This window comes from Ambystoma mexicanum, chromosome 2q (assembly GCF_040938575.1).
Source record: "Ambystoma mexicanum isolate Mex_15411 chromosome 2q, UKY_AmexF1_1, whole genome shotgun sequence".
NCBI classification, from domain to species: domain Eukaryota; kingdom Metazoa; phylum Chordata; class Amphibia; order Caudata; family Ambystomatidae; genus Ambystoma; species Ambystoma mexicanum.
This window is the reverse complement of record NC_090924.1, coordinates 939,938,312-939,952,021: the sequence shown is the minus strand read 5'-3', so window position 1 is coordinate 939,952,021 and position 13,710 is coordinate 939,938,312. Positions and strand designations below refer to the sequence as shown.

The 13,710-nt window shown below is 48.2% G+C and overlaps 1 pseudogene; it reads left to right on the top strand.

Annotated features, from left to right (window-relative positions):
* The window catches only part of LOC138568820 (ATP-dependent translocase ABCB1-like), a 185,392-nt pseudogene that overhangs the window by 113,685 nt on the left and 57,997 nt on the right, over nucleotides 1-13,710 (top strand).

The following is a 13,710-nucleotide window of genomic DNA, read 5'->3' as shown; positions in this document are numbered from 1 at the left end:
GTTCCTACATGTAGGCTTTGCTTTAAAGTAGAATGTGTTAGGATAATGCAGATGTGCCTTCAGTTATAACAGTGACTTACAATTTAAGGTGTGACTATGTAGGGTTTTAAGGCTAGGCAAAATTAGTATCCAAGTTCCTGACATTGCAACAAGATCTGGGATCCTATCCTAGCTTGGCACTTAATGGAAACTAGTGTGCTTGTGGGCACATCATTTTGCATTACATAAATTATGATTTAGGAACAAGGAAAACAATATAAATATATGTTATTATGTGATATTAGAATGTTTTTATCCTGCATTAAAACATCACTGTAGTGGTATCAGACTGTCTGCCTTGACCAGAAAGTTAGACGTGTTGTGTCCACACCAAGGAAAAGCAAGACCCTATGTAGAGGAGAGAATAGGAGTGTGGATAAATAAGGGAAATGGGAAAGTGGGTAAGGTTTTGATGTTGGGAGGTGTGATGTAGCCAGGAAGAGAGATGTTTGTGATAATGTGGGTGCGCGTGGGTCTGGAGGAGGGCCGTATGTCAAAAATTGAGAAAGATACTGTCTGCATGTGTTGTGTAAACAATTGGAAGAATTGCTGGCAGGTTCTTTGTACAGCCTGTGCAATGTACAAAATTGTCTACCCACAAAAGTGTGCTCAGTGTCTACAGTTTCTAAAGTAAATCCACACAAGTAAGAATATCTCACCAATAATATTGTTTTATTTTTTGGTACTTTAAGAATATCAACTCTATTCAATTAGTACATATAATCTTTTGAATTAGTCTGAACATTTTGATTTATATTGTATTAACCCATATAGGATGAATAATCTGTCTCAAAAGAACCATTAATGACAATCAGTTTTGATAAACTACAAGATGGAATTCCAAACTTTATTGTAAATTGTTCATGAAACCACATTGTGTAAAAGGTATGCGCTTAAATATGTTATAGAACAACAATAGATTGACATATATACAAAGGGAAATTCCAAATGTAAAAGAAAAATTAGTTTCAATGCGATAGTTGACTAATACTGTGTTTAGCTATCTGGCATAGACCAGGATTGTTTGATATGGCCCAGACGAAGCCAATGGATTGGCGAATAAATTGGCACGTGCGCCAAAAGGTTGTTGTTGGCTAAATCACAAGGTTGCACGTACAAATTGAATATGAATTGAATATGAGTTTATACGATATAACTATAAATTCTTAGACTAATGCAGAAGGTCATATGTACTTGAATATGTAATTGAATATGAGTTACTATTCTTAAGGGTACCAAAAACTAAACCAAAATTGTTGGTGAGATATACTAGCTTGTGAGTATTTTTATTGAGAAACAGTAGACCCTGAGGGCACTATTGTCGGGAGATAATGTTGTACATGACTAGATATGTGGTTGACTCTTAACTGCTTGAGCTGCTCAAAGAAAAGTCCTTGATCTGCATTGGGCTTCTATTTGTTCTGGATCACATCCTGAAGAGATGGGTCCAGGCTGCCAGGACTGGGCATGAGGGAGTCCTGACAAGGGTGGGATGTATAACAGCTGAATGTGATTGAATACAAATCAAGGAAGGAGAAGAAGTGCTGAATATGAGCAACACCTTTCATGGGGTCGAGCAAGCATGGTGCTTTGCGGGAGAACTGTGACATGTAGTATAGGTCCTTATTCCAAGGACAACCTATGCTCCCATAATTCTCAAGTCTATGCAGATCTGGTGTGGTATTAGTTTCCTAATGTCGGCATGCTCCGACATCATCCCATTTTGTAGACGACTCATTATTTCCCTGACTCCCCTTCAACTAACACCAGCCATGTGCCTAGAAGCCTGCTTAGTCAGTCACCTTATGGGTTCCATTGTGTCACCAGAACAGTGATGCCACTTTGGCCTCCCCCTGTCCCAGGCAAAACCAATTCAGCAGGTTAGGAGGTAGATTTGCAATACAATGAAAAAGCTTGCAACTGCAAAATGAGCGAAGCAGCTTCTGAGTGCATAATATCAGTCATTTTGTAAAATCCTGGATTATTGTGTAATCTGGGGCTAGGGTTTTAAAATGCTAATGTAAGAGCTCTTTTAATCCATCATGAATACTATATTCATGTATATATACACACACTTGTTTCCAAACCACGTATTTGTATTCTTTTGTTGAGGTACTTAATGGCTTAATTTGTGTTTTCCTGGTGCTTCATACAGAGCTATTTTTTCACTTTTGTAAACCTTATGGAAATGTCTACATTGAGGGAAGGAGTAATTTAATTATGGACAAGATAAGCTTTTAAGTGCATTTATTGTTGCCATGCTGCTTGTATAGTCCAGTAGTACATGTGGTTAATAAGTGATGATATGCAAAAAACTGGCGGATATTTTTTATGTTACTCTGAAACTACTACGGTTGTGATTCATATACTGCAAAAACATAGAGCTGAATCCTTGTCAGAAGAATATTATTTGCACACCTAGAGACACTAATTAAAATTATTAATTCATCTTTATTAATACCCGGCGAGAGTCAAGGAGAATGTAATACACATTCTGATTGGCTCTCGTCGGTTCTTTACCCGGCCGAGAATCCCTCGATTCTCGGCCGGGATTCCAGCCACTTTCTCCACAGCTGGGGGCATGACAGCCCCTCAGCCAATGAGGAGGCTCGAAGAGGGGCCATCCCCGCTGCAAGCCTCCACACGGCTAGAGGCTGCCATTGCCCCACGCCGGGGATTCATGGACGTTTTTATATTTTTTATTTATTTTCACTCCCTCCTCCCCCACCGTCCCCCCACAAGCTCACTTACCTTCTTTTCTGTCATCTTTCTGGAGTGAACGCACTTGGAACACTTCTGTTCCCAGCGCGTCCTCTCCCAATGCCCGCCATGGAAAGGGAAAACAGACTCTGTTTTCCCTTCCCAGCAGCCATTTTCTGTGTCATTTTTTTTTTTCTGCCACTCGGGGCATTTTGCTAAATAACACACTATATGACTGGTTTCTAAGGGCTGAACCGAGATTCAAACCTGTGTTGCTCTGCGTGTCTTGCTTCCAAGACAAACGCGTTGCCCCTGAGCTATCCCTGCTCACTAAAGCTTTCACTACTCTATGGCCTGTAAATATTGCCGCACCAGATGTTTTGGGCTACGACTTGTCAGCCCTAGCCAGCTTAGTGAATGGTGAGGCATTAAGGGAGTAATAGTCCAAAGTATCAGCTTCAGGTTGCAGACCCGTGGACTGCTGGGAAGACTAGCGCAAGCAAAGGTGAAGTAATGGCGGGGGGGCACGAAAGGAGTTTGCAGACACAGACAGGAAGTCAGGCAGGATTAAAACCTAGTAGTAGTATGAATGCGTGTATTCCCATTGGATGGGACATATTCTGCGAGGAAGAGACACAGAATGGAATGTGTTGAGCTAATATAAACGCACTGGGATTCTAAGGCCGTTTTGGAGATAGAGGATTGTGATTGAGTAGTGTTTTGTGAGTGAGGGGTTGAAGATCATGGTTGTGCAATCCTGATGGATATATATGCTTAAAATACCTGCTGTGTATATTAAGGGTACTGCAAGTAAATTTCTAAGCATTAATTATGGGGCTGCTGAGTGAACTCAAAAGGAGGCTGAGGGCCTGATTCATGGAAATATTTGCGCGGAAAATAGGGTACTTGCACACCAAAATGCATGCGAAATCCAGTTAGGCAATTAATGGAATCAAATGCATGGGATATTCCTCCGACTTGCATCGATTCCGTGCAGGCTCGGCACATCTCTGCGAACAGCCGAGTGCATTGCGCTAAACTCCACACAGAGTGTGGCTGAGGCCTGCTCAGAGGGCAAAGTAGGTGGCGGAATTTGTGAAAAGAGGAAGAAAAAGGGGGAAAAGTGGGCATTACGAGGGATGTGCTGCAGGCAGTCCATGGAATGCCTAAAAATGCGCACGGCAAAGCATATTCATGGATGGCCCACGCAAATCCCTCGATCTCTTACGCATAGGATTTGCAGCACAGGGGAGAGTTTGCATGTCGGATTTCAGGGTTCATGCATGCAGACAGGGTTCTGATCAGACTTAGGGGTGCATGTACACATATTAGTGGGATGCTCGGTTGGTTTACGGGGGTTCGCACGCAGATATTCCGAGTTATACCCGAGTTACAAAGTGTCATACACATGTTGTCTGGGTGCTGGTAACAGTTATGGGGGACCGTGTGCAGGGTCCCCGAGATGCAGGCCTGCTTGTGGGGGACCCAACACACAGTTTGAAGGGTGAATGTATTCACATTTGGGTGAGCGTGCAAATGTGGCTGCTCTGGCTGTTTATGCTTTACGTGGGGGCATGTCGGGGGCATTTCAGGTGCGACTTGTGAATATGGTTACTTTGCTTAGTAAATTCCATGAATATGCGGTGTGCACATTTTTTATTCTGCAGGCAGGCTCACGCAGTGTCGTTGCCAGCATGTAGCAAATGTGGGAGAAATACACACTTTTCCATGAATTGGGCCCTAAATCAAAGAGAAGGACAAATTGAGAGGAGAATGTTCTAGGCAACAAAAGGCAAGAGGGTGTGGCAGAAAAAGTTAATAACCTGACCCTAGATAGAAAGTAGATCTGTCTAGCGCTTAAAACCTCACAACACTGAGGAGCATGGAATTAATCTTTCTGGCTGCAAGCCTTCAATTTAGGCTCCAGTAATGCAGCAATGAGCAGTAATGTGGGTCCCGTCAGCCCTGAACGGCCACAAGGAGAGGGACCAGCCATCTCTAGAGCCCACTCATCACTCCACACAGCGGTCTCACCAGGACTTCCAATACCAGCAATGGAGCATCTGCTCCATTCTAAGATGGGCACCCCCCTCAACCTGGCCGAGCTTCACCAACACACTCCCACCCTCCTGATTGCCCTGCCTTTCAGCCTTTTGGATTGACCACCAACGCCTTCTATTGATGACGCCGGTTCAGCCGGCAGGTGATGCCGGCCCCCAAGAAATGCTCACAATTAAGGCTACTGCCTCTCTGGGCCTGTCCAGTCATGCATGGTAGTACTCCCATTAGCACCCTACTCACTACTACACTGACTGCCCCTCCTATCGCACTATTTACCAAATGCAATCCCCATTACCACTCAGAAGGTAAAATATTCCTCCTTCCCTCCCACCCCCTATGATGGCCCAACAACTTACGTCCCCTTCACCTCGAAATGAATTACTCCACCCGAGGTAAACATGACAACTCTATTTCTAACATTGAAACAACATATGTTTCAAAGAGCGCCAGGGGACCAGTTCGGTGGTACTAGTGCGCGGTACGAATTTCCTTTAACATTAACATTAACATTAACAATTGTGCACAGCCACCACATCCCGCCACTGTCCTACTTTATGTCACCTCTCGACCACTCTCACATCAAACTCGTCACACACCGACGTGGCCAGTACATCACCCCGGGCAACTCCACCTGTGCCACAAGACTCACGTCATTCCCATGCCTCTCCACCAAATGCCCTTTACCCAGTCTCCCACCTTCTGTCCACACCATCATCCTACTATCACCTCTCTCCCATGTACTGGACCACAAAGAACAGCTGATCTGTGTGCCCAAACAAGTACACCTACCTCGGTAGCCACATGTGTTTATACCCTCAGCATTGGAGTGACTAGACTCCTCAGACTATCCACACATAGCCTCCCCCCTACCCGCCCCCCTCCCCTCCCACTGCTCCATGTCAAACTGAACTGACCCTCAGTCCTAAGAACACCACCAAACCCCAACACATCTCAGAAATGAAATGTGCCTTGATTAATGTGCCCTCACTCTGTGCACATTCCACTGATATACAAAACTTCATAACTGAAAAAACTGCTGGGGATCCTACAATCTCCTTCGCCTTCCCTCCAGGCTACACTGTCTGCAGATTTGAACGCACCTCCAAACCCGGGGGCGGTGTGGCCATAATCGTGAAATCTTCCCTACCCCTCAGAGAAATTCCTACCCCAGCTCTCCCAGGTTACGAAATGCTACTCACCAAGCTAATGCTGAACCCCCAAACCACCATCGACTTCCTCTTACTATATCAACAACCCAAATCTCACAGCTCACCCGAGAATGACATCCCCTTACTCCTCACCCCCATCATTTTCAAGCTGCCCTCTGCCACCTCCTCTCCCTCTCTCATCTCTGATTGCCTAACTGCCATTCAAGATTGGTGTGCCGCCAATGATCTTTGTATGAATGCCAGCAAGACGGAGATCCTCCTCATCGTCACACCTTCACCATCCTTTCCCCTCACTCTCTGGCCGGCCTCCCTTGGCCCTCCTCCTGCCCCCACCTGCGAGGCTACAAACCTCGGGGTCATCTTTGACTCCACCCTTTCCTCCTCCGCCCACATCTCTGAGGTCTCTAAAAAGTCAAATTTCCGACTGCACCTCCTCAGAGGTACTCTGCCTTTCCTCTCCTTCCCCCAGAAGCTTATGGTATCTCAAGCTCTGGTTCTCTCTAGCTTGGACTATTGTAACAGCCTCTTTCTAAATCTACCTGCCTCTACTCTCCCCCCTCTGCAACTAATCCAGAACAGACTGCAAGACTTGTCCTTGGCCTCAAGCCCTGGGATCGTATCGCTCCAGCTCTGAAATCTCTCCACTGGCTCCCAGTGGATGCAAGAATTAAATTCAAAACCATCTGCATTGTCCACAAGGCTTTCTGGGGCCTGGGTCAAAAATACCTTCAGCTATCCCTCCACAAATACCCCCCCTCTCGAGCTCTTCGCCCCTCTACCTCCAACTCTCTCAGGGTCAGTCGTTTTTCTAAGAAACGAGCTGGGGGTAGATCTCTGTCTTCGGCTGGGGCCTCCCTCTGGAACAACCTCCCTGCCACTCTAAAACTTGAGGAGAACTATCTCCGGTTCCGGAAGCACCTCAAAAACTTCCTCTTTCCTTCTGCCTTCGCTCCCCCTCTCCCCTGCTGATCTGTTCTCTCTTAGCACTGTGCACCTGGCCACCCTCTGTCTTTTGGGCCCAGGTACCTGCTCATCCTGCCACCCTCCCGCACTGCCTCCGGGCAACCCCTTGCACTGGGGTCTGTATCTGTACCCATACAGCCCCCCTTTTTCTTCCTGCACTTATCAGACCTACCCTGTCTGCTGCCTTAAACCTAGGACTTGCAAATTGCTGGCTGCATTACCACTGTTTGTTGCCTTTATTATTTATTTATTGTTATTTATCTGTTTCTCCTCTGGTTCGCACTTTCCACCTCTCCCCCCTTCTATGCACTTTTCCCCTCCCCCCTCTCAAATGCACTTGCGCGTTCTCAATGTCACTGGGCCTAGTAAGATTGCTGTTTTGTTCTCCCCTGTTCCCCTCCCTTGCCTTGTCGCGCTCTGAAACACTGGTGTACGAGCGCAATAGAAATAAAATATCAATCAATCAATCATCAAACTGACCACTAAGATCATCCTTCTAGGTGAACTCAACCCAAGCTACAATGACCTTGCTCATACCAAAGCCTTAGCTCTCAATACATCCCTCTCCAAGTTGAACATCACCCAACAGGTCTCCCTACCTACCCACTCAAAAGGTTGCACCCTTAATTGTATTCTAACACTGAACACTGACCTCAATGTCACAGCCATCAGACCCCTACCTTGAACCGACCACTTTCTAATCAAATTCCAGGTGTCTCATTCCTACACCCCCACAACCCTCACTTTCCAACCACCACCCATCCTAGTCTGCAACACCAGAAAGCTCACAGAAGAATGATTGGCACCTACCCTGCTTCAGACACTCACCTCTTTTAACCTAATTAATAATGATCCCCAGGTCATATTTGCACACTATAACCAGGTCCTCCTGAGTACTATAGAGCCAAATCTCCTAACCCACAAAGGCATACCAATGCCTGGTCCTCGGACAACTTCATCTATCTCCACAGACACAAACGAGCTTTAGAATAGATTTTGTGAAAACACCCCATCACTACTGTCCCTTTCCACCTCAAAATCCTAGACCACCTCGCTTAAACCCAGATCAAATCCTTTCTTGAACAGCACCATCTGCTTGGCGCACATCAATCGAGCTTTCGCCCTAAGCACAGCACAAAAACTGTCCTCCTCAAGCTCACAGTTGAGCAAGATAATACATGCAATACTAGCAACCTAGACATCTTATTGCTGCTGGACTTGTCAGAGGCTTTCGACATAGTTGACCATGATATTTTCTGTCATCATCTCTCCACCAAATTCCATTTCTCACATGAGACTGCTCCTTGGAACACATGTACATCTAGAGTTTTCTCTGGCCACAAAGCTGTTGGCCCCATCTCAGATCCCCTTGGTGTCCCACAGGGATCCTGCATATCTGTCTTAAATCAACCACGTATCTTACACTGACCAGGAAAGGATACAGGTATAACCAAAAAGGATACAATTGGGAGGGTTCTTCTGGATCCTCGAGGAGAAAAACGTCTTGAAGATAGTGAAGTCAAAAATAGACCTTCCAAATGATGCCACTCTATGACTAAGCTAACCAGTCAGAGAGAGGAATCACTGGGAAGGGCGTGGGAAGGCAATGGGAAGTCAGGCTAGGAAAAAATAAGGTATCATGAAGATGTGTCCCAACATTAATTCTTACAAATAGTTCACAAAATAGGACAACACTAACCTGTAGATGTTGAACTGATGAGGCTCCCAAAAGGTCTCTGAAGGAATTCAAAATAGAACCAACGAAAAAGGAGGGAGGTTAGTAAGGGTTATTTATCCCTAACGGCATAAGGGTCACTCTAGATTCGGGTTGATGCACCACAGTGTAGTAGCCAAAGTTATGTGCACACACGGCGTGCGCTACGCGCACAGCAAAAGCGAACATAGCGAACATAGCGCCCTGCACACAACCAAAGTGGGCGGAACAGTGGGCGTAACACGCGGAATGGGGAATAACGAGTGAAAAAGAAGGCGTAACTGAGGGAAGTACTGCAGGGAACTACACGGAATGCCCACACGCACGCGAACAACCCGCATTCATGGATTCTAATACGGGAAACCCGCGCACGGCAAAAGACGCACACAGGAGTCAACGCGTCAGCCACACGAAGGCAGGCGGAAGCATCCCCGCGCACAGTATAAAAGTGCGCGCAAACACCAAACACGTATATACAGCTACGATGAATGCCCCATTTGTCGCAGCACTGATCGTGGGACACCGCAGGAGGAGGAGAATAGCCAGGGCACGCATTTTCGAACCACGGACAAGCCTTTTTGGGATGCCTGACGACCAGGTCTACGGCAGGTATAGGTTTCCACCCCATATCATCCTAGACCTGGTCAGGGAGTGGGAAGATGACCTTACATCCCCCACCCTTTGCTCCCAAGCATTGAGCCCCTTGGAGAAGGTGCTCAATGTCCTGCATTTCTTGGCCACTGGGTCATTTCAGCGGACTACTGCCATAGTGAGGGGGGGTCTCACAGCCCACGCAGTCACGCTGCTTACACCAGTTCTTGGCAATCATGACAGCGCGCCCCTCAGTCCGCAGGCACATATACATGCCCAGAACACCCGCAGAAAGGCAGGCCGTTGTCCTGGATTTTCTTCAGGGTGGCACACTTCCCCAAAGTGCTTGGTGCCATAGACTGCACCCATGTGGCCCTACGTCCACCTAGGGCCACTGAGCACATCTACCGAAACCGCAAGCACTGGCATTCCATCAATGTACAGGTGGTATGCGATGCAAAGGGAATCATCACCTCTGTCTATACAAACTACCCTGGCTCCACCCATGACAGTTTCATATACAGAATGTCCGCCCTGAGCCGGGCCCTGGAAGCTGGGCAGCATGGCGACACCTGGCTCCTAGGTGAGTACAAATGCCCTTGCACATGCATGCATGTCACACACACACACACAAATACACAAACCCCAATAATCACAACCATGTACACCTCCCCAGGGACAGTGCCTACCCTCTGAGCAACCACATGATGACGCCAATCCCGAACCCCACCACACCACCCCAGGTAAGATACAACGCCGCCCATATTGCAACCAGGGCCATAGTGGAGCGCACATTCGGAGTGCTCAAGTCACGTTTCCGCTCCCTTGACCGCTCTGGCGGGCAGCTACTCTATGCACCCCCAGTAGTGTGCAGGATCATTGTGGCAGCATGTGTCCTGCACAATGTTGCAACACGGCAGGGCGTACCGGTGGACATGGTGGTGCCCCCACATTCCCAACCACAGGCACAGGCACTGCCCATGGGAGGGGACAGGGCACGTGGCGAGGAAGCCCGGACCCAGCTTGTGGCCACATTTTTCACCTAAACTCCCACCCCTGCGGAGTGCACACAGGCCTGGCACATACCAGGTGACAATCGATGATGACAAAGAGACAGTCAACTATCACAACCCTACCACCCTGAGATAGTTGACATGGAAGTGCCACATTGTCTGCATCCCTAGCTACTTAAACACAAGCTATCCTGTGTGACCAAAAGGCACACATATGACATATGACATGATATGGCATTTGTAACGTGCCTATACACAAGTGTTTCAAGGTGCGACGAGGCAGGGAGGGGGGAACAAGGGAAGACAGACAACGATACTACTAGGCCAGGTGTCATTTAGATTGCGCAAGTGCAGGGGTAGGGGGAAGGGAAAAGTGCAAGGGGAAGAGGAGTGGGGGAGAGCAGTACAGGGTAAGTAGAATAAAAAACAAATAAATAGGCCAGCTGGTGGCAACTGCAAAGGTAAGTGTAGACAAGTGCTGGGAAGGGGGGGGGCTGTAGGGATAGAGAGACAGTCCCGCAGTGCAGGGGTTGCCAGGGAGGCAGTGCAAGTGGAGAGTGGCTGGGCCAGGGACTGAGGTCGGTGAGAGTGGACCAGTTGCAGATCCAGTGCAGTTCCAGTGAAGAATTTAGCAAGGGAGAGGGAGAGAGAAAGCAGAAGCAAAGAGGAAGGTCTTGAGGTGCTTACGGAACCGGAGATGGTTCTCCTCAAGTTCCAGTGAGGCAGGAAGGCTGTTCCAGAGGGAGGCCCCTGCCGCGAAGAGAGATCTACCCCCAGCTAGTTGCTTTGAGAAGCGGATGACCCTGACATGCAAGGTGTGAATCACACACACCTGCAAAACAGGCCATGACCATCACTGTTATGTCACTCAAACACTCCCAAACCACAACATGACATGGCAAGCAATAGCCATACACCAACACAGTACCAATAAGGTACACATTGCCATGTCAAAAATGTACAGTGGCATCAGACAATGATGCCTGACATGGAATCATATGAAATGACTGACCAACAACCTCCCACCCAAAATATGTCATTCCCAAATGCATTACAAAAGTTGTAGACGTAACATAACAATGAATGCCTGTCTACATGCACATTGTGCATTGCAAAATCAACACTGCAGCTTCTGTGTGCTGTGTCCAACTCCTGCAACACACTGCTCAGCGCACAGCACAGTGAACAGCTATTGTGTGTGATGCACATCCATGTCTCGGAAGGCTACATGGTTGATACAAGTGCCTCAATGGACCTTGGTGTACTGGAGGGTATGTGCCACTGTCCCTGCAGGTGCCCCAGACAACCTTACAATCAACAGCCATCAGTCCACCAACACATCTGAGCTGTATTGTGTGCTTCAACACCAATATTCGTCCAAGCTCACCCTCAATGCTGTTACTAAGCCTGCATGTGCAACTCACCTGGTGCAAGCTTTGCTGTGTTGTGGCCCCCCTGTGCTGCTCACCTTGCCTGGAGTTCCTTGGAACACGTCAGCAGTTCTAGGATGTAGGTCTGCAATCCCTGTGCCTCTGCTTGTGCACACATGTGCATGTGGGCACCAACAAACGTTTCCAGAATTCAGACGTCCAATGGGCCATGTCTGCTGGCAAAGGTGGTCTGGAGGCTCATCCCCCTGCAGAAAGGGCATGAAACACATGATTAATGCTTTAAAGTCATCTGTGTGTGTCTCTTCAGGCATCTCATTACTGGACCATGTCAGATACTTACATCAGAAATCACACCATCAGTCCGTCTTTCACATCCAAAGTGTGGAACACACTATCTACGGCATGAATTGAAACAAGCACGTGTACAGTAAAGATAAGAAACACACTACACAATGCATAGCAATGAATATACACATTAATCATGAAACACCCCATCTAGCAAAAGCTGAACAGTGAACAATAACACCGCAATCATCCCCACTAGGGGTGTCAACGCAAGTTACACAGCACCAGACATGCCACAGATATGACAGTCCAAAGCCCTTGTGTAATAGGCTGTCACACCGAACCATCCTTGCGAGACCATGGATAAGGGAGGCATGAGTGGCAAATGTGAGTAAAGGACCCCAAGCAGCAAACACATACACAAGACAAGCCTGAAGGGCCCAGCTGGAACATACAGTGGATGCCTTCAAAAGCCACAAAGCACCGCACCGTCACATGAAAGCACAATAGACAAGCAATTTTAAACTATATTAACTAATTACACTAACTATGAAAAACCTACATTACCTAATTAAACTAACTATCAAACAAAAACTTAACTAACTAAACTAAAAGAAAAATCAAAAATGTCCACATACGACCCGGGGGGGAGGGGAGGCACCCAGGCGGGGGGAGGTACAGGGTGCTGCTCAACACCCACATGTGATGATGCTGAGCCAAAAAAAAAAACCTCCATGGGCTCAACGCCTTCACAGCCCGACCTATTTGGGAGATAGATGGTCGTCCGAGTCTGGCTCATCCTGGAAAGGAGGACGTGGCACAGTAGCCTGACCACGCCTAGCCACAGCTTGCCCCTCATCGGCAGCAAGTCTGCCGGATGGGTGAGCCTGGTTCTGTGTGGCGATGTGACGTAGGTCTGCATGCAGAACCTCACATGATACACGTGCTTCCTCTTGCAAGGTAGCACATGTAACACAGAGTTCCTCCTGCAAGGCCTGGCTGGACAACCGCTGCACCTCCTGGCATGCCTGTAGCTCAGCCGAGATGGTACGCTCAGGCTGTGCAAACCTCTCCTCTGCCCGCTGCCTCTGGGACATCATAAGGACACCCAGAGTGGATTTGAGGGAAGCATACTCCTCCCTCAGGGCATCCATGTGCGCCTCTGCGTGAGCAGCAATTGCTTGACGCAGAGACGACATTCCAGCCTGGCGTGCCCTGTCTGAGGCAGCCATGCCCAGCCTGAGCGAGCGGGCCATGCACCATGCAGCCTGCTGCTGGAGAAGCACCTGCCTAGCAGTGGGGAGCACAGATCGGGCCACACGCTCCATGCTCTCAGCGATGTTCTCCATTGCTGCCCCCTGCCGTTCTGAATTGGCAGTCATGTCTTGCTCCCACTCAGTATACTGCGGTTGCGCATGGCAACCGCGTTGCTGGGCTTGACCCCTGCGGGGGCCAAGGACCGAGTGTCCTCACTGTGTTGGCACCGCCCGCGGCTGCACGACTACATGCCCCCGTCGACGTGATGTCCCAGGCACATCAGTGACTGGTGTGGAGGGTGACCTTGCGTCCCGATCCACCACGGGCGGAGGAACCAAGACTGTCTGATCCCTCAGTGCAGGTGTCGCGGACAGAGGAGTGTCCACATCAGAATCACTCACCCCTGACACATGGAATTGATGCTCATCCAACTCAACATGGACGTCAGAGTCGTCATCAAGGCTGGACTCATAGGCAGCCAGAGACAAGATGGACTGTAGCACTTGGGGGTTTTCGTGGCCTACCAC